The following is an 18,811-nucleotide window of genomic DNA, read 5'->3' as shown; positions in this document are numbered from 1 at the left end:
ATGATTCTGCAAGTAAGAACAACTTCTGTAAAAAAACAATGAAAGGAAATACTCCTGGTTATCTTCTAGTATGTGGATTATGGGCACATTTTTCTTTTTTCTCACTTTCTGTATTTTTACAGACATTTTTATGATAAGTCTTTATATTCGTAATTGTGGAGGAAACAGGTCAGAATTGGAAACAGCTCATGGGCTGGGGAACATATCCCATAAATGTCTTCCTGTTACTTTCCTGAGAAACTTCAGAGGCGAGGACAGATTTGATTCCCGCTGCTTGTCCTTTGGCCCTGCGTGGAAATGGTCATCATGTCTTCCACAGGGTGAGGTGGTGGGAACTCAGTGTCACAGTCTTCCCACACCCTCCAGTTCAAACAAGTCACACCACAGATCCCATCAAAGAGCTTGTGCTGGGATGGGGAGATGGCTCAGTGGGTAAACTGCTTACAGGCCAAGCTTGGGAACCTGAGTCCAGATCACCACGTAAAACTGGTGGCACCTGTTACCCCTGCACCTGAGGACAGAGACAGTCTAGCCCATTGGCTCCAGGATCAGAGAGCTCCAGGATCAGTGAGCACCACTGTCTCAAAAATAAGATGGAGAATGTTAGAGGAAGGCACTCCGTGGCAACCTCCAGCCTCCACACCTACAAACACATGCAAACACAGGCACAGGCACACACAAAAGAAAAAGGTCCTTCAGACCATTAAGATTACATTTCTAAAGAGTGTGTGTCTATGTCTTTCTGTCTGTGTCTATGTATGTTTGTGTCTTGTGTGTATCTCTATGTATGTCTGTGTATGTCTGTGCATCTGTTTATATCTCTGTGTATCTATGTGTGTGTGTCTGTGTGTGTTTATTTGTATCTATATGTGTCTGTGTGTGCATGTGTGTGTGTGTGTGTTGCCTCCACTGACTTCTTCCTGTTTCTTTCCTCAAAGGCAGCAAGATAAACTTGATAGCAATAAAGCAGAGTCTGCCATAAAATACCAGAATAACAATGCAAAAAAGTGAGAGCAAAAGCAACCTCAGCCCAGACCACACTGTCATACTGAGCAATTTTAAATAACAGTACATTGAAGTCCACTCTCCTCTCAAACTTCACATTAATGCAAATGACCCATCTGAGACCTCCAACCTAAAGGATCCACACCCTATCCCTAATCCTGAATGAGGTTATCTCCCCCTTTAAGTGCATGCAATGGTCAGATAAACACTCAAAAGTCCCTTATATGAGCGGTAGAGATGGTTCAGCTCTTGCAGAGGACCAAAGCTTGAGTCCCAGCACCCACATGACAGCTCACAACCATCCATAACTCCTGTACCAGGGGATCCAATGCCCTCCTTTGACCTCCACCAGCATTACATAACACAGATGCACTCACATACATGCCAGCAAAACACTCATACACATAAAATAAAAAATAAATTTTTAAAATTTTAAGTTATGAATCATTTGTACAGGATATCTAGAATATAATATACATATATATAGTGCTACATAAGAGATTTAAAATTTTTTTAATTTTTATTTTATGTAGATGAGTATTCTGCCTGCATGTATATAAGTGCATCCATGTTGTATAATGCCTACAGAGGTCAGAAAGAGGGTGTTAGAGCCCCTGGAACTGGAGTCACAGACAGTTGTCAACTGCCATGTGGGTGCTGGGAACCGAATTCCGGTCCTCTACAAGAACAGCCAGTGCTCTTAACTGATGAGCCATCTCTCCTTCTCATGATTCGTAACTTTCACAGTATCTTTACATAAAGATAATAAAAAGAAATATTCCAAATATTAATTCTGCTGCCTTTCAACACTTAAATTATGCACTATAACCTTGGAGTTATTTTCCTTAAAGTAGAGGGGTTAGCTAGAGAGTGTTAAACTAAAAACTACTGTAAATACATCTGAAACTGTTGACCAATGAAAGAAATTCTCTATAACGTTTATTAAGACAAAAGCATTTTAAAACTGGGTGAGGTGGTACAGGCCATTAATCCCAGCATTCTGGAGGTAGAGGCAGGGGGATCTCTGTGAGTTTAAGGCCAGTCTGGTCTGTATAGTGAGTTCCAGGCCAGTTAGGACTACATAGTGAGACTCTGTCTAAAATAATTTAAATTAAAAAATAAAATTCAACATTTTAGAACCAACAATCCCCCTGATTTGTCTCTTTATTATATCTGAGGATTTATAATATCTTACACAAAATTATTTTCTGAAAGGTGGGGTCACCTGTCCTTTGGTGTTAAAGAGAAACGGTATGCAGTCTGTATGTGTGACATCATGCCTTGTGCTCAAATGGGTAAACCTACTTTGTGCTCTTGGCCCTCACGACAACCCCATGGGCCAGATACTATTGCTACCTCAGCCATCACCTGAAGACACATGCTCCCTGGGGCCTCAAGGCTATTATATGCAGAGCTAAAACTAAAAACCAGATTGAGCTGGCTCCAAGGGCTTTCATTCCACTACAGAACTGTGGACAGCTTACACATTCATTTTTTCTTAAACCCAAAACACCCCTTATCTAAGCGTGGCCTGGACAACCCGAGAAAAAACAACCAAAAGAAACACATAGGACATTGACACACACAGAGCCATTCGGAACACAGAAAAGATCAAATCCCTGTATCAATTTTCAAATTGTTAAACAAGCCCCAAATTAGAACTACAGGAAGCTAGCTAGGCACAGCCTTCAGATAACAGAAACAGAAACAAACAAATAAAGCAACTAAATGGTCTGGGAGAAAAAAGAGAGGTATAGAAGTGTCTAAAAATAGTCTCCAATGTATTTCAGCTTTAGTAATAGCAGATTATATATAATATATAATAATAGCACGTATCTCAGCTTTAGTAATAGCAGATCATATAAAATATATAATAGCATATATCTCAGCTTTAGTAATAGCAGATCATCTATAATATGTAATAATAGCACGTATCTCAGCTTTAGTAATAGCAGATCATATAAAATATATAATAGCATATATCTCAGCTTTAGTAATAGCAGATCATCTATAATATGTAATAATAGCACGTATCTCAGCTTTAGTAATAGCAGATCATATAAAATATATAATAGCATATATCTCAGCTTTAGTAATAGCAGATCATCTATAATATGTAATAATAGCACATATCTCAGCTTTAGTAATAGCAGATCATATAAAACATATAATAGCATATATCTCAGCTTTAGTAATAGCAGATCATCTATAATATATAATAATAGCACATATTCTCTTGCAAATGTCACCCAGGCAACCAGAATACAGAGGCAAAGACATTTGCAGAAGTATGTATATAAATTCATTCTTGCCATCTTAAGCAAAAATTATCACAGCTGCAAGAAAAACATTAATAAGAAAAGAAAAAGCCAATACAGAGGAGAGTTTCTTTAGCAGGGCAATAAAGTATAAGAGTACATCTCTGTCTGTAGAGGAGGCCGTGACCCAGGACTGCCTCCAATTCTGGCAGACAATCTGTTAGAAAAATGATTTTTAAAACTATCTTTGGAGATATTTTTGGAGATATTGCTGGAGAGATGGCTCAGCAGTTAAGAGCACTGACTGCTCTTGCAGAAGACCCAGGTTCAATTCCCAGCACCCACACGGTGGCTAACAATCGTCTACAACTCCAGCTCCAGAGGATCCGATGCCTCCTTCTCACCTCTGAGGGCATCACACCACATGGGTACACTTACACACATCAGACAAAACACTCATACACATAAAATAAAGACAAATTTTAAAAATATCTAGTGGTGGGGATGTTAGAGAGACGGTTCAGTGGTTAAGAGCAGGGGCTGCTCTTGCAGAAGACCCCAGATGGATTCCCAGCACCCACATGGAAGCTAACAACCTTCTGTAAATCCAGTTCTAGGGAATCTGTTGCCATTTTCTGACTTCCTCAGGTTTTCATGCATGTGGTGTACTTACATACATGGAGGCAAAACACTCATACACATTAAAAAATATAAAGAAATTTTTAAAAATTTAAAAAATAGGCTGGGTGCATGCCTTTAATCTTAGCACTCGGGAGGCAGAGGCAGGTGGATCTCTGTGAGACTGAAGCCAGCCTGGTCACCATAGCATTTTCCAGGCCAACTGGAGCTACAGGGAGACCCTGCTTCAAAAATACAAAAAATAAATAAAAAGTTTAAAAAATATACTTGCGGGCTGGTGAAATGGCTCAGGTCTAGCGACCTAAATTCAATCCCAGGAACACATATAACGGAAGGTGGGAACCTACAATTAGGTTGTCTGCTCTGCTGTACTGCTTTATGGCACATGCACATTCTCTCTCTCTCTCTCTCTCTCTCTCTCTCTCTCTCTCTCTCTCTTTCTCTTTCTCTCTCTCTCTCTCAATGTTTTTTTAAAATTGATTTAAATGAAAGAAAAAATATTTGGGCTGGTGAGAGGGTTCAGTAAGTAAAAGTGCTTGCAGCACAAGCCTGAAAACCTGAGTTCAATCCCTAAAACCCAGATACAGATAGAAGGAGAGAACCAATTTCCCAACTTGTCCTCTGACCTCCACATGCATGTCATGGCATGCACATATACCCCTACACATACACATACACATAAACACACTAATAATAATCAATAAAATAATTTTCAAAAATATTCAACTTTTTTTTGTTTTTCAAATTTCATGTTTTTAATTCATAAACTAAGCTGGTAATTTAAAAACACATTTAGAAAACTCTTTCATCCCAGTTAAGAAGGGTAACTCTGTGTCCCTGCCCCTCCTCCCCATTTACCTCCAACAGTCACCTCTTTGCAGTCCATTTCACTCTCAGACAGGCTCTGGTGTGAGTAGTAAGATAACACAATTGGGAATTTGGATTAGCAAAAGCAGTGACTGGGGCATGCCCTTGAAGGAGAAATTGGGATTAGTCCCTTCACTGTCTCTCTGCTCTCAAGCCACCAAGAAGCAAGCCATTTCCTCTGCTACATGCTCCCAGCACACTTCCCCTCCTCACAGGCCCAAAACAATGAAGGTCATAGATCAAAATTATGAATCCAAATAAACCTTTCATCTTTTTAAGTGGATTAGCTCAGATATTTTGCTATAGTAACACAAAAATGACTAACACAACCTGAGTGTCTAGCCCTCCCAGAAGCTGGTTTGGCAGAGTCATTTGTCATAGATATCAGCTTCCATTTTTGCCCTGCATCAGCACAAGGTGTGGTCAAACCCTGGTTCAGACCTGCTGAATCCATTAGAACCAGACAGGAAACTACCAAGCTCCTCTTTAGTCCTGCTGAAAAATCACAGCAAAGAAGCTATTGAGAAAAAAAGTAAGGAAGGTTCAGGGAAACAATAAAGATCAACGCAGGACTGTAAGGCAGCATTATCAGGCCCGTGCCTGAAGGCACCAAGGAGGGAGTGGCTAAAGAAACTCATAGTGGGTTACCATATGGCGAAGGCATCTGGCAGGAGCTGATGACCCTTGGCACACAGACAGCCTCCAACATGTGTCACCTAGAAGAGGGAGCGAGAGAAAGAGACAATCCCCCTGTCCATCCTCCTATCTCCTTTCGGACCCAGGGTTGATCAGAAGACAAACATTACCGCTAGCACTACTGATAGAGATTACCTCTTAGGGCACAGAGCCAGGCAAGAAAGGAGTCAGCCAAGGGGATATGGAGGGACAAACAGGAGTTATCCAGCCCACACATTGCCCTGACTGCTACAGGAGTTCTGCTCCAAACAAGGCAGAGTAAGCTGACCTGGTCACCTGTGGGAGATAAGGTGTCACAAGCAGGTGGCATCCTGACAGAAGGATACATCTGTAGCATCTATGTGAGGCCAGACCAACTTCACCATGAGCCACCTGTGCAGTCACAGTCACAGGGCTCCATGCTCAGAAGGGCTCAGCTCTGGGGTTAATACCCTATCACCAACTCGAACGTCTTAATAATTTTTTAACAAGAGGTTCTTCATTTTTCAGTTCTCTCCAACCCTACAAATAAGTGGCCCTGCAAGGCAAACCATTTTCTTTAGCTGGTGAAACCCAAAGCTTAACAATCCACAGTTAATATTGATCAGAGTAACAGTGATTCAGTAGGATATGTGGCAGAATAAAATGGTGGCCTCTCACCTGTTCTTTGTTTTTCTTTCCTTTCCTTCCTCTCTTTCAAAGTCAAATTGCAAAGTGGTTGAGAAACAAAAATTAGCTTCCCCCCCCTCAAGAAACCTTAATTACAACAGCTTCTCCCATCACAAAGGGAAAGGGTTTGGGCTCTCTCTCGCCTAGCTCACATGATCAGTGCTGGCAACCAAACAGAATAATCCATACGCTGGAATGGATGCTCCTGTTGCAGTCCATCTGATGGGCAACTGCCCTCAAATAAGCTAGGTAACTGACAAAGCTGCTCTGTACCTCACCTTGTGTTCCCAGGATGGGAGTGTTGGCACCTGGCTTGCTGGGAGCCAACAGCATCTGTAAACAGTATCTCAAAGCGGTGTTGTCTGAAAGCCTGGAAACTTGAGCCTGCCCTGCCTCTGGGTCCCTTTTTAAAAAAATGTTTTGATTTATTTTTATTTTATGTGTATGAGTGTTATACCTTCATGTGTGTATGTCGTGCAATGCCCACAGAAGACAGAAGAGGGTGTTGGATCCCCTGGAATTCAAGTTATGGCCGGTTATTAGTTGCCATGTGGGTGCTGGCATTGGAACCCCAGTCTTCTACAAGAACAGCCCATGCTCTTAACCACTGAGCCACTTCTCCAGTCCCTGGGGGCATCTCTGGATAGGAAGCCAGACAAGGACACCCAGCAAAATCAGGCACACAGGACTCCAGCAAGGGTGGGGATTAAAGCAGCTTTGACAGCTTTCTATCCCCCACCTTCAGTTTAGAAATAAAGATTGATAAATTGTGGTTGTATGCTCATTATTTGATGTTAGAATAACATTTCAAAAGTAAAAACCAAAAGCATTTACAAAACCTCATCTATGTCGAAATTAGGGTCTGGGGTAAATTCTAGGGTCACTGACAGGCTGACACTGACATGCTGGGATGGTCTCTGCTCCCCGACCCTCCCTCCTTCCCTGTGTGCAGTCCCCAGCCCCGTGGTGGGTAAATAGTGCTCCCACCACCACCATGTCCCAAACCCAGGAGCCAGAGAATGTGAACTTACTTGGAATAAAAAGAATCTTGCTTATTGAAAAAAAAAAGCATTGTGGCGGGGCATGGTGGCCCACGGCTTTAATCCAGCACTTGGGAGGCAGAGGCAGGCAGATCTTTGTGAGTTTGAGGCCAGCCTGGTCTACATAGTGAGTTCCAGGACAGCTGGGGCTACAAGGAGACCCTGTCTCAAAAAGACAAAAAAAAAAAGCATCGTGAATGATGAAGGTGGGCGCTGAATCCAACGGCACGTGTCCTTAGGGCACAGAACAGAGAAAGACACAGAGGAACAGAGATTGGAGCCCAGGAATACCCATGGCCAGCAGAAACTAAAAGAGACAAGCCAGCAAGCTTCGTGACACAGCCTAGAACCCTGGCTGCTCACAAGGCCGAGGATCATCAAAAGCAGCCTGGGCAGCATGAGCAGCCTTTGTCTCTGAGTAAATAGTCACATAAATAAATACATAAATAAGGCAAAAACTCTAATCCTCTCCTGGAGTATCTAGAGAAATACAGGTTCTGCCCGGCTTCCATCTCTGGGCATCAGCCTCCATAGCCTTGAAAGAATCAGTATCTACTGTGTCAAGGCACCCAGTCTGTAACTGTTTCAGTGGACACAGGAAACAGATAGGAGCCCTCAGTCCCCTCAACCCCATCTCTTGCTCACTGCCTCAGCTTCACACCCTGTGGAACGGAAACTCTGAGGCCTCTAAAGCTGCACTTTTCTCTTGCAAGGGAACATAGTTCTGGTTCCAGAATAGGATTAAGCACTTTCCCTAGAGAAGGGTGGTGTGCACTGAGTGACACCGATCTCACGTTCCTACAGAGCTTTCTCATGCTACAGAGTCCCTGGTGGCTAAATCATAGGGGTTGCTGGAATTGGTTGAATCAACACAGAACTCCTACAGGTATTTTCATAAGTAACCTGGTCAGTTTGTCTGAGGAAAATGTCACAGGGCCAAGTTTACTTCCCTTCCCAAATTCAATACAGTACAGGACAGAGAAGGTTGTATTCAGTCACATGGGCATAGAGAAAACCCCTCACCTATCTGCGGCCTTCAGACTCTCCTCCCCCTCACTGTCAGGATCCTTCCATTCATGTTATTGTCACTGGAAACAAATATCCAGTGGCTTTCCACGTCCATAGAAAAAAGTTCAAACTCTACCACTGTCCCTCAGTAGTATATACCTAGTGTTGGACATTGCCCCTCCTAGACACCATAGACTAGCAAAGTAAAAGCCCAATTCCAGGAATGAACTTCCTCTTTTGAAGCCATTGACCCTCAAGCAATATCAACCATTGCCCATATGCTTGATTACCCACCAGAACTTCACAGTAAGACTGTATTGCTGAAGATACTACATACGTGAACTGTAGAACAGACAAGGAAAAATAAACTGGTGCTGACTTCAGAGCCTCATCTCAACTGTCTAGCTTTCATAGTGCTGATAGGTGCTATGTAAGCTACCTGAAGAGAGAATTCATCATGAACCTTACCTAGCTGTGGATTCTGTGAACTACAACAACTGGCCTGGCAAGATATGCCACCAGAAATAGTGGCACAAATATTATAGGAGTAACCAATTTCTAACTAGATTTAAGGTCCACGTCATAGGATGGAGCCTATATCTGACACTGATATCAGGGCTAGGAACATGAGGCTAAACAGCCCACAGGCCATGGGAGAAAGCCTAATACAATTATTCTGCCAAATAAATATAGTATTAAACTGATTTCTAATGACTTATTGTTATACCCATAGATTAATGCATTTCTCAACTCTCAGCAGAGAAGCAGCCTTATACAGAAGATGGTGATTAACACAGAGAACCACAATTGGTCAATGTGCAGAGAACAAGAGGCTACAGGGTACTTATCCCTGAATAGGACACCTGTATCAAACTTCTGCCTCCCAAGGCTCAGAGATTATTGCAGAAGTCGGGGCGGAAAGACTGCAAGAGCCAGAGGAAGTAGATGACCACAGGGGAAACAGAGTTTACCAGACAGCTGGCCGGTAACTCACATGAACTCACAGCAATGTTAACAGCATGCACAAGTCCCATCTATGCTCAAGACAGATAAAATCCCAGCATCGATGTGGGGAAGTGGACAAGAAACCTCAGCCCTACCTGAGGAAATGTACATATTAAAGTACAGGAAATTGGTGAGGGTAAAATGAGGGTGCAGATATGGGAGGGGATCTAAATCTCACCAAAATATATTATGTGAAATTTGCAAAAAATTCAGGGAAAAAAGAATGTACTCAACCCTTCATACCCACTATGATGGAGATTATTTTAAAGAGAAAAAAGCTGATAATCAGTTGTGGAGAAATTGAAACCCTTATGTTCCTATGGTGGATATGTAAAATAGTGTCACTGTGGAAAACAGTAGTTACTCAAAAGATTAAATACAAAATGGCATATGATCCAGTGATTCCATTTTTTAGTGGAAGCCCAAATAACTGAAAGTAGAAATTTGAACATATAACTACATATGCCATGTTCACAGTAGTGTTGCACACAATAATCAACAGATGGAAACAACCCACGTCCAGCAACGGACAACTAAACAAAATGTGCCACATTCATACAATGGAATACTACTCAGCCTTGAGAAGGAAAGAAATTCTGCTATCTATCACCACATGAGTGACACCTAAAGACATCATGCTAAATGTAATAAATCAATCACAAAAAGATGAACATAATATGGTACCACATGTGTGGCATCCCTAGGGTGCACAGAGTCACCGGGACAAAAACTAGAAGGATGGTTGTCAGGGACTGAGGGGAGAGAGAAGAATGGAGAACTGTTGTTTAATGGGCATAGAGTTTTAGTTTGGAAAGAAAAGGATTCTAGAGACAGGTAGTGGATGTTGGCACAGTCACATGAATATATTTAGTGACACAACACTGCACTTAAAATGGTTAAAATAGTAAATTTTATACTGTTTATATCTAATCCAAATTCTTTTTGAGGCAAGGTCTCATTCTGTACCGCTGGCTGGAACCTTGAACTCGCTATGTAAACCAAGCTGGCCTTGGACTCACAGAGATCCACCTGCCTCTGCCTCCTGAGTGCTGGGATTAAAGGTGCCATATACCCAGCTTAATCACAATTTTTTTCATTTATTTATTCATTTAGTGTGAGAGGGTGTGTGTATTTGTGTGTGTGTGTGTGTGTGTGTGTGTGTGTGTGTGTCCATGCCACAGTGCATGTGCAGGTAGGTCAGAGAACAAGTTGAAGCCATTGGTTGCCTCCTTCCCCTATTTCAACCTCTGTGATCAAATGCCTATCTTTCTTAAAGTTATCCAACTATGCTTTCAGAGATGGAGAAAACAGAGCTTTGCGGTAAATTTACTTTAAGTATCCTGCTTATAAATAATTTCTCTGAGTTCATAAACTGTGAGTTTCAAACCAAAACTCTACTGTTTACCAGTCATGTGATCTTGGGCAAGTTGTTGGATGCTCAAAGCTTGTTTTCCTTATCTGGGAAGTGGGAACGCAAACAAGCTCTAGAGAACACCTGTTCTGTGATCCAAAATCCAAGGGCCCATCTCCTGCTGACAGTCTCTCAATTTCCTGCCAGAAATGCACCCTGCTCCTACCTCTCAGCCTTTGGTTCATGAATAAAACACATGGCCAAGCCTAGTAGCATGCAGCCGCCACAGGATCTGAGAAATGCTGACGAGCCAGAGCAAGCTAATGGGGTAGAGTAGGCAGGTGGGGGATGCTGAGGTAGAGGTTCCCTCTTTCTGGCTGCATAGGAAGCCCAGACTGTGGAAAGCTTAGAGGTGGGTTTTTTTTGGGGGGGGTGACCATCCTATAATGAGATAGAGCCTTAGAATGAACCAACTCCAAGAAAACAACTGAGAAGAGCAAGAAATCCCATCCTCCTAACAATGCTGGAACCCTCGATCAAGCCATCCCTAAAGTCTTCCTCTGGTCTAAGGAGTCATCCGAGCAGAAATAGCATTCCTTTTTAAGTTAAAAAAAATATATATAGTTTGAAGGGTTGGAGAGATGGCTCAGTGGTTAAGGACACTGGCTGCTTTTGCAAAGGACCCAGGTTCTGTTTCTAGCACCCACATGGCAACTCACAACCACCTGCAACTCCAGTTCCAGGGGATCAAATGCCCTATGCTGGTCTCCACGAGCACTGCATGTGTGGTGCACTTATATACATGCAGATAAAACAGTCCTACACATAAAGCAAAATTGTAAAAATTTTAAAATATATAGTTTGAATTTTGAGGTTCTTGGTGAAGGAGTATTGAGTTCTAATTAGAATGAGGTTTCTGGAAAAAGATGACTGCAAAGATTACACAGGGTCATACATGTAAAGCACACGTGGGACTCAGTCAATGATAGCCACTAATGTTATCTGTGGTGGCTGCTTGTTGTGCTTTGTCCCTGACTTCTGCCTTCACTGTCCTCCTTTGACACTCTCTAGGCTAGGAATGATGAGTACAAAAGCTGTCACCACTTCCTAATCCCATATACCCTGACAGACATCACTAACTGACCACAGCCCTCTCTCCTGCTGAGTCTGGACCCAGCTTTTCAGACAGTCACTACTAATCAATCAGAGATGACATACAAAATGAAACCCACTTGTCTGGCTCCAGCCTAGTTGCTGGTCACATTTTTTGATGAAGAAGAAGGTAGAGTTTTTGACATGGTCTGTACCACACATTCTTTGTATTTTGTTTACACTTTAAAAATGGGAAATTGGGGCTGGAGAGATGGCTCAGCAGTTAAGAACATTGACTGCTCTTACAGAGGGTCACCCCATATTCATTTCCCAACACGTGCATGGTGGCTAACAACTGTCCATAACTCCAGTTCCAGGAAATCCAATGCCTTCTTCTGGCCTTCATGAGCACACTTACACACATGCAGGCTATAACATTCATACACATAAAAAAATCAACAAAAAATTAAATGGGAAAATATCCTTTGCTCAGATGCCTTGACTGGGCCTTGAAGCCAGCCTCCAGGGATACAGGAAATGAGGTACCCCATCCTATCTTGTCTGTAGGCTCCAGTGAGCAGCAGTGAGGTGCTTAGAAATGCTGCTCCTGAACCGCACCTACAGGACACATCAAATTGCCTAAAAAGTGACACACAGTCTTAAGAACAGGAGGTTTCCCATTCTCATTAGACCAAACCCAGGCCCACTGAAAGCCACACCCTGAAGGAAGCAAAAATCCAAGGAAGGGCTGGAGGACCCATTCAGTTCATGACCTTCTGTTCTGCCTCAGAGTCAAATTCAGAGCATGACCCCCTGGGCCTCCACCCTGTGGTCAAGCTTATGAGAGAAGTAAGGAAAGAGGAGGTTCAGCTATTACGTTTCCCCAAGGCAGTCTGCCTCTTGGAATTGAGCCTGGTGTTTCTCACGTTGCAAGTTGGAACCAAGACTACATAAGATTCTGTCTCAAAAATAATGAGGGGTCGGGGGAGATGGGCCTGGTGGTGTACACCTTTGGTGGTTTTTATAGTTGTTGTTTTGAGACAACAGGTCTCCCTGTTGAGGGTCTCCCTGTACCCCTGCCTATGGCTCCTGAGTGCTGGGATTAAAGGCAAGCTGTGAGATCTGTTAAGGTTGAGATAGCCCTGCCCCCTCACCAACAGGGCCTCAGGGACCTCACAAGATCCCCCCCCCCCTCAAGAAAAGGGAGTTGATAAGCACCCTAGTCTTTGAAGTCAAGAGAAGCAGAGTTTTCTCCAATGTTTGGCCAACACGGCAGGCTTCCCGTTTGATCTCTAAAGAGGGCAGGTTTTAACAGTCTTGCTCTCCTGCTTCCTCCCACCTAACTTTAAAAAAATATATATCTTCCCATCTTCTGCATCTTCCCAGAAGCCTCCCCCTTTAAAAGACCCCAGCTCATGACCTTGGCAGACATTTTCCCTACCTAGAAGGGAATCTGTCCAATGTGTTCCTTTGCTAATAAACTCTATTCTGATGGAATAGATCTGTGTCTTGATGCTTTCTCCTGGCTACTTTATCTATCAAGATCAAGGCCATACTGGTCTACATAGTGAGCTCCAGGCCAGTTGGGGCTGTAGGGAGACCCTGTCTCAAAACAAACAAATCAAATAAAAAATAATGGGGGTGGGGCAGAAAGGACACCACTGGAAAATTTCTGAGGAAGTAATGTGTCCCATTTCATTGTATCAACCCTTGATTCCCCTGTACTTCCCAATACCTTTTATGGTAATTAATTAAATATAAACGTTGGAGCTGGGTGGGGGGTGCACGCCTTTAATCCCAGCACTTGGGAGGCAGAAGCAGGTGGATCTCTGTGAGTTCAAGGCCAGCCTGGTCTACATAGTGAGTTCCAGGACAACGTGGGCTACAGGGAGACACTATCTCAAAAAGACAATTAATTAATTAATTAAAGGTTGGTTTGGTCCTCCTCTCTATTAGTCTCTATGTTTAATTCTGGCTTGAGTGAATTTTGTTTGATTGATACTCACTTGTTCATTCACAAACATCTACATAAGCCTAGAATCTCCCCCTTTCCCTTCCCAGGCCTGGCAGGCAGGAAGAATGACACTCAGATCACTATGAGGAGTGGGAGTGGGGTGTGTACTGAGTACTGTGGCAACATGGAAGACAGGCAGCCATCTGGGAGGGGTATGGCCAGGGTCAGCTGGATGACAGTGTCAAAGCATCTGGGTAAGGAAGAGTGTATAAGAGTTGACAGGAAGAGGTTGTCAGGTGCAGAGGCGAGCCTGGGAAGGCTGAGGAGATGAGACTGATGAGTTCAGGGTGCCATCATGAAGGTGTCTGGAGTCTCAAGTGTATACAGAAAGCTCAGGGACACCTCAGAAAGAAATTAGCCAGAGTGACTTGGCTTAGGCTGTTGTTTTCAGAATGAATGTCCACAGGATGAACAAACCCAACTAAGGAGATCTTGCTTGGGAACAATGAGCCAGTTGGAAGGTAACCCAGGCAATTCAGGCATGAATGAAGTCAATCAACAACCAAAAAAATAAGAAGAGCTCACACTCACTCAGCAACGGTCACCAGTATCCTTGAGTAGCTCTGGTCCGTTTTAGCACTGCCTTCTGGGTTCAGGAAACAGAAGAGGTCAGGCAAGGAAACTGCTATCCAGGTGCTACTCTTAATCTGACTCACACTCAGACCTACAAAGTCCTCTCTGGGAATGTCCACTGTGGTGCTGGTTTGGGTGCCTGGATATTGAGTTACAGCTTCTCCAGCCTCGGCCTCTGAGGCTCCCCTGAGGCTTTATATCTGTATATGACTCTTTTCCCCCACAGTTGCACACAGTACCACTACCACCCCTCCTTTGCGGTTCTGGCATCATTGCCTGTGGCCATGAAACACAAGCATCTCCCATTTGAAGTGAAAAATCTTCCAAGCCTTGCCAATTCGGCCTGGGAAAGCCCTGCTCTTGGTAACACAGTGCCCTAAGTCTATCCTTTTCAGTTAGTCAGAACAGGGGAAACTTTGAGCAGAGACCTGTGTGGACACTTCCCAGAGAGCGGGACCTTGGCAGCTGGGTCTGGACTAGCAGCCTGCAAAACGGAACCTGCACCTTCCGTTGGGAGCTGGCGTTTAAGGACACAAGCACCCCACTACCCAGCCTGGCCTGCAGCCTAGGACAGACCCACTCTCGGGAAGAAAGTGACCTGAGCGAGCAGATCCTCTGAGAGCCAAAAAGGTATTTTTCTTCCAACACAAAGTTAAAGCCAGCATCTAGCTACAGCAAGAAACTTGTGTACTATTTCCTGCGGACAGGGAGACCTCCTGCCCCTCCGGGCCTGATACAACCCACTTTGCACATCCTGCTTCTCTGGAGCTAAAAATAAACCGGTATGCACTGAAGGGAAAAAAAAAAAAAGCTCCAACATTCTCCCCAGCACACCCTTCCCCAGCGCCCCCCACCCTCCAGGGCGTGACGTGCGAATCTTTCACTCCAAAGGCAGCCGGCTTCTGCTCCCGGTTCCCACAGCGCCTGGCGCGGTCCCCACTCCCTTCCCCAGCCGCCCACCACTGGCGCCCGCCTCCTGTGGCTTCTCACGACCGATTCTGCAGGTCGGGTAGCAGCCCATGGACCCCTGGGAGAGATGCTCCGGACATCCCAGACCACCTAGATCGCCAACGCCCCCTTCCGAGCCAGCCAGCCCGCCTGGCCCCGCGCCCCTGCGCGTCCCTCTGGGAAAGTTGCTCTCTCCTTTGCAGCCAGCAGCCTGGGGGCTTTGCTTTTAAAGCTTGATTGTCCCTGAGAGGTGCGGGGGGGGGGGCGGTGGCCTGCCAAGGTGAGTAGCACCTGGAAAGGGGGTTGCAAGGACCAGTATCTCTGAGCCATACCGCTATCCCCGCGCTGACCCCAGCCCCCGCCGCGCCCCGAGCGCGCCTCTCCTCACTCAGCCTGCTCCGGGTTCCCGCGTCCCAGCTCGCCCGCCCCGGCTCGGCTCCGGCTCCCCGCGAGCACAGGGAAGGCGCTGTGACTCACCGCCTCCGCCGCTCCCGGCGTCTGTGTCGCCGCGGATGCGGGCGAGGCAGCGGCGCCTTCCCTCCTCCCGCCTCCCCCTGGACAGCCGGGCCGCAGCCGCGCCCCCCTCCCCAAGCCTTGCTCACGGACCGCTCCCCACAGCCATCCTGGCCTCTCCCCCGATGGGGCCCGAATAGCCGGGTGCAGGGGACCTAACGGAAGCTCGCAGTGCAGTGCACAGGTGCAGCGGTGGCCGGCCTTGCCCTGGTCCAGCCTCCAGCCTTATGTGTTTCTGCTGCCCACCGCCCAGATGCCAGCCTTTGCAATGGGTGCCATCACTGTGCCTGCTTGCGTGCTAGGGAGGCCAGATTCAACCTAGAATACCTCTCAGCGTGGACTGGGGGACCTGGTGTCCCTCCCACCTGTGCAGTGAATGAATTTCAAGGGGCCTTTTCCAAAGACCCCGAAAAACCCTGCCTTGTACCCACAGGCCCACGAGGTGGGAAGGCTGTCACTGGCCTATTCTCTACCCAGAGCTTTCTGTCAAGCAGTGGCTTGGTTAAAAACCCCCGGAAGGAGGACATCTGAGGGGCCCCTCTCTTCCTCTGCCACCCACTGCAGAAAGTCACCAAACTTTCCATCTCAACTGAAGATAATGAGAAGCAAATGTCTTGTCAATTCATTGAGCCAATATTTATGGAGTGCCTTCTGTCTGCCAGCACATGGTCTTGTCTTGCTATGTTGGCCACTCATGACCTCTGGAAAAGCTACTGTAACTCCTTGTGCTTGTCAACCCCGGGGTGACATTTCCTGAACTCACAGAAGTCTCTGTAACTCATCTTCAATTTAAAAAGTTGCTGGTTAAAAAGAACAAAGCTGTAAAGGCACGGTGACCTGGCCATGCCTGTTAGGGTGATTCTGGTCTTAACATGACCCATGATAGAACTGATAGTTACCAGCTGCAGAAATGGCTCAGGCAGCAAAGCGCTTGCCAGGCAAGCATGAGGACCTGAATGTGGCCACAAAAATCCAAGTAAAAATGCCAGGTGAGGTGGCATGGGCTTGTAATCCCAGTGCTGGGAAGCTGAGACAGGTAGGCAGACCCCTGGGATTCACTCTCCAGCCATCCTAGCCTAACCAGCAAGACTCAGGCTGTGGAGAGACCCTGTCTCAAAAAACAAGGTGGACAGTGCCTGTGGAGGACACCCAAAGTTGACTTCTCACCTACACACACACACACGCACAGAGAGAGAGAGAGAGAGAGAGAGAGAGAGAGAGAGAGAGAGAGAGAGTTATATTTAAGTCAAAATAGTCACCAAAGCTTATTTGACCACCAGCTAAAAGATTCATCTGCCCTCAAACCATCTTTCCCCAGCTCTACTGGTGCCTTCCATTGAAAAGCAAATAGAAACTAAAATCTTTGCCCTAAGTGGATTAGCAGATTAGCCCCATGGTTTAAGGCAAACGTGGAGTCACCCAAGGATTTGGATTTTTTTAAACACTATTCCCAGGCCCCATCCCAAGAGATTCTGACTTCATGGCTCACGGGTACAGCCTAGCATGGATATGTTTAACAAGATCCTTGGAAGAGTCTGTAGTGCTGGTAAAGTTGAAAACCACTGTAGGAATAGCCAATCAGCAACCAGAGCCTGAGACAACTTCAGACCACATCATTTTGAGGCCAGAAAAGGTCTCAGCTGCTATTGTAAACTCAAATGTCCCTAGAGATAAAAATAGTTAAAAAGATGTGACTTAGGTAGGTCTACAGGGGCAAACGGAGGGAACCACTACTGTTTGAGTGTGCTCCCCCAAAAATTAATGTGAACCTCAGTTAGTCAGTGTGGCAGTTTGGGGAGGTGGGGCCCAGTGGGATAGGTTAGGGTCCTGCAGGAGAAGCCCTCACTTTCACCGGAGAGTAAGTTCTTGTTCTCTGGAGCCCGGGTTAGTTACTGCCAGCCTGGTTAGAAGCCAAGTTAGCCTCAGATTTTGTGTATTTCCCAGGCACCCTTCCATTTTTTCCACCATAAGTTGAAGCAGCACGTGGCCCTCACCAGAGGCAGCTGTCTGGTCTTAGACTTTCCAGCCTCCAGAACCATAAGCCAAGATAAACCTCTTTTTCTTTATAAATTACTCAGACTCTGATATTCTGCTATGGCAACGGAAAACAAACTAAGCGAGGCACTGCGATGCTAGAGAGGGCAGCCTCATTTTTCCATGTGAGAAATGCAGGTCTGACCATCAAATTTGGCTTTTTAAATCTTATTTTGGTTTGTTATTTTTTCCCAGAGAAGTCAGAAATTCACATTTAATGTGAATTTTTCTAATTTTAAAATAGTAACTAATTTCAAAACTATTTCACAGGCTCCGTTAGCAAAGAGAAGAGTTTGTAGGCCACAGAATGTCCCCTGGTCATTAGTTCGTTTGTGGCATCTGTGGTCTCCACAAACTCTAGAGGCAGAAGCAGCAGGAGGTGGCCATGGTGTAGAGGAGGGTTCATCTGAGAGAGAAGGAGTTGATATAAAATTCACTTTATCCACTGTGTAAGTTTGACTGAATGGTTTTTATTTTTTTTAAAAAGTTATTGAGATGTATGTTCAGTAATCCCCTCTTATCTGAGGTGTTGCTTTCTACAGTTTCATTTACTCAGAGTCAACCTAGTCCAAAAGCACTGAATGGAAACATCCAGAAATACATAACTTATAATCTTTTAATTGTGTACTATTCTGAGTAGCATGATGAAATCTCACACCATGCTGTCTACCTTGCCCAGGAAGTAAATCATTCTTTTGCCCATATAGATGAAAGTATACAATATATAGTCTTCTTTAGGCTGGCTTCTTTTCCTTAGCATAATATCTTCAAGGTCAATCCACACTGTATCAATATTTTATTAAACTGTTTTTATTTATTTGTTTTTATCTGATGTGTATGAGTGTTTTGCCTGAACGTTAAGTGCACCATTTGTGTGCAATGCCCGAGGAGGCCAGAAGATGGCATCAGATCCCCTGGAACGGGAGTTTAGGGACTTTTGTCCTGGGAACCAAACCGTGGTCCTCTGTAAGAGCAGCCAGTGCTCTTAACTGCTGAGCCATCTCTCCAGCCAAGCAATGGTTTTCTAGTTTTGTTTTATTATTTTTTTAAAGGTCTCACTCTACAGCCCTAGTTGGCCTGGAACTCCCTATGTAGACCGGGCTGGCCTCTATCTCACAGA

At 44.9% G+C, this 18,811-nt stretch overlaps 1 protein-coding gene across 1 annotated transcript in view; it reads right to left on the bottom strand.

Moving 5' to 3' along the window:
- The window catches only part of Ncald (neurocalcin delta), a 451,793-nt gene extending 436,123 nt beyond the window's left edge, over positions 1 to 15,670 (bottom strand). Inside the window, exon 1 of the mRNA XM_029557167.1 lies at positions 15,622 to 15,670. The gene's annotated coding sequence lies outside the window, so the exon portion shown is untranslated. The remainder of the gene's footprint in view (positions 1 to 15,621) is intronic.
- Between the last annotated feature and the right edge of the window lie 3,141 nt (positions 15,671 to 18,811).

Source organism: Nannospalax galili, unplaced genomic scaffold (assembly GCF_000622305.1).
Source record: "Nannospalax galili isolate Female #2095 unplaced genomic scaffold, S.galili_v1.0 scaffold687, whole genome shotgun sequence".
Lineage (NCBI taxonomy): Eukaryota > Metazoa > Chordata > Mammalia > Rodentia > Spalacidae > Nannospalax > Nannospalax galili.
The sequence above is the reverse complement of the archived record's forward strand: the minus strand, read 5'-3'. Positions and strand labels throughout refer to the sequence as shown.